Below are 3,360 nucleotides of genomic sequence, written 5' to 3' on the forward strand. Positions count from 1 at the left end.
GATGGTTCCCAAAGCTCTGCACAGCCTTCCTGACCCAGGGGTGTAAATCAACTCAATCTGTTTTCTTGATTGAATAAGCTCCAGATTTTTTTATTTGAGTGAATGGGCTTTGTGCTTGCATCAATGATTATGATGGTCTATAAAATTAACTTCCAGTATTTTATTTCCACTAATGTAAATAAGAAATCATGTAAGACATCCCAGAAGACATAGCGAGTGAGAGCTTGTCTAGTCTGCTTGGGGCAAATGCAGAGCAGACTCCAGATGAGACTGTATATAACAGTGGTGGTTCTCCTTTTCTCCATGAAGAAGTGAGCATCTTAACCTGTTGCTGGTCCTTCTTCAGCATCATAGCTGCTAATACTCAGTCTGCTAATATTCAAAGTCTACTTGAACAAGCAAATTCAGGTACTGGAAACAATCTGACTGTGGCAACGAAAGCTCTGTACAGGTTATATTTCCCTGCTAATTTTCTTGCTGTCTGGCAGTCAGTGGCCTGTAGCTCAGGTATCTCTGCACTGCCTTGCTGTGTACAGTGAAACACATCATGACACAAGCAGCTTCTAATAAAAAAATCACTATCATAGCGTATGTATAAATATGTGCGGTAATAGTCTTTATTTCTTAATATTCTAAAGTTTGAGGTTTTGATAATCAGCTATATACTCCAGAAGAAACCTCAGTAATTTCTATCTCCAGTTGCAAAACTTTTTGTCACTGAATTTCTTATTTACCATAACAATTCTTATACTTTTTTCACTTGTTGGTAGACTAAGCCTGCTATGACCATATATACAAAGGCGAAGGATACAGCGTGATTTCATAGTCTTCTTCCCCTTCCTAGTGTAGTGCAATAGGTATTGGGGATGTGCTTCACAAACTCCATAAATCCCAGGACATCTGTCACACATCTAAACCAAAGTGAGGAACGTCCTTTGATATGGGCGTTCAAACAGTCAGCAAAAGATGCCGATGCCTTTAAATCTGCATAGATAAAACCAAAGCAAATGCAGGTAGAGGCCAGAGACATAAAACAGCTCACCTGAGGTCCAAGAAATCAGCACACAGCTGCAAGAGACAGGGTCCTGCCACCCACCAGCACCCTGGGAAGTGCCCTCCCTTCCCACTCAACAATCACACTGGGACTGTAGGTCCAGCCTTTAGCCACTGCTGCTTTGCTCAGAGAGGAATATGTTTAACCTGCTGCTGCCAGGACAATGCATATAACATCAGGCTAAATGACAAGCTTTGAACAAAAATTTAGCTCTGACTTCTAATCCTGCATTCTGTTTCAAAACTGTGTTGACATAAAGGTCAAAAGACACAGCTCTTATTTCTAGCAGACTTCTGTTTTCCTTTAGAGATGTAATAGTTCAACCTTTAAGCTTTCCCCACACCTATATGATTCCACCTCCTTTTATAATGTGCATATACTTATGTTCAATAAAAGCAAATCTGACTTCTCTTAGTCAGCCTACAAGGTACTGCTATTTAGAAATACTTAAGAAGAACAGAATCATAAAATGTTGAATATATTACACAAACACTACATGTAGGACTCCAGTCATTCTGAAATATACTTAATTTTTTCTCTTGAACAGAAACTCATAGTAAGCAATAAGAACAAAAAAGGAGCAGCAATAGATAACACAGAGCTCAAAAATTGTTTCTCTGAATATTACAAGAATGTACCTATGATAAATGATCCTTCCCTAGTATTGTCTGCCCCAGAAAAATGGTATACCAAAGCCAGTTAAGTTACTTCTAAGATTTTTCTTATCCAGACCTTTTCTCTAAACCAGAGCTCCATGAAGATATTGCCAGTCATTTTTCTCTGCATACTGTTTATACTGCAAGATATGGATACTTTGGTGGTGCCTGCTATTTTAAGATTCTTCAATAAAAAAGCATAAAGGAAATGTAGTGTTGATAGCTGTTGTTGCTACATTTATGTAACGTAAGGAGCTGCAGCAATGCCATACTTCAGCCTCTCTGCTGGCTTCAGGCACAGTGTTAGTCCTGGGCACCTAAGTACAACAAAAGACATGTGAGGTATTTCACAAGAGGATGACAGTCACAGGTATCCAGACCAACCAGCATAACTATGCCAGCTCAGGGATATTCTGCAATCCATTAAATCCGGTAGTGGACCATCAACCACGCCAACGTCCGTCGGGGCAGCCACGAAAGTGCTGTGCTCTCACACTCTCTTCACATGAGTGGAGGCTCATAGCTGAGAGTTAGCTACAGGTATTTTTTTTTCTCTGAGTATCTTTGACTCTGTTGTAACTGAAGAGAGCTGGAGGCAGAACCTGATGAAGAATTCCTGCAGCCCTGTGGCACCTGATCAATGAATCTGCAAAAAGCATCATTTGTCTTCCATCACCATAGCAACCAATAATTTTGATTCATGTGCATTCATGTGCGTGTTTGGCACCTGTGTTTCCATGGCGAGACTACCGCCTCGTGCAGCAATAGGAAGCGCCCCGCTTTGATCCCGTTCACCCACTCTGCTGTGCTGAAGCAGCTGGACTGCAGGTTTCTGAGAAACACAGCGCTGTCAGGCTCATGAGAGCTCTTCAGGTCTCCTGCATTATCTCACCCAAAACTGAGTAGTTATCTGACATTTTACTAATCTTTGGTGCATGGTGCAAAAGATATGGAGCAGAGGTCAGCAGAAAGTTGAGATTCTACTTCAGTGCAAACACACGTCCAGGAGAAAAAAAAAAGCATAAATCTCAGGATAAAGAAGAAATAGTTCTAAAAAGATCAGACAATTCCTCCTTCTTCTTTATTTGCTTTTCTTGCACCATAAATCATTTTATTTATGTAAAGGAGAACAATAAAGCAAGCCAGATTTAGAAAACATTTTTTCCTGTCGAAGAGTAGAATGATTTGATGCTGTACAAAAACAGCATCTAAGTAAAAAAAAAAAGGCTTTTAGGGATGATTTACTGAAATCCACTGAAGATTGGATTTGGATGCTGAAAAATACCAACTATTCAGACTAAATTAATTAATTAAATATTTGGGAATGGCCTTGAATAGTTAGAACTGAACAGAAGAAAAAAAATAGCATAAGATTGTCTTCAATTTAGACCCACTCTCCATATTATAAATAGAAATTATTTAAGAATAGCAATGTAGCCCAAATATCTCAAGACAGAACAGAAGCCTTCAACTTAAACAGTGGAACCCTTATCAGGCTGCCTTGGCATTTGTATGACAATGTATTAGCACGGCACCAGAATAATAATTCTTTGCTGATTGTAAGCAAACCATTTTTCTAAGTCTTGTGTTCCATTCTCTTTTTAAGATAAAGCCCTGGTGAAGTACTGTACAATGAACATGTATTGCATG

The sequence above is a fragment of the Pelecanus crispus genome, chromosome 5 (assembly GCF_030463565.1).
Source record: "Pelecanus crispus isolate bPelCri1 chromosome 5, bPelCri1.pri, whole genome shotgun sequence".
NCBI classification, from domain to species: domain Eukaryota; kingdom Metazoa; phylum Chordata; class Aves; order Pelecaniformes; family Pelecanidae; genus Pelecanus; species Pelecanus crispus.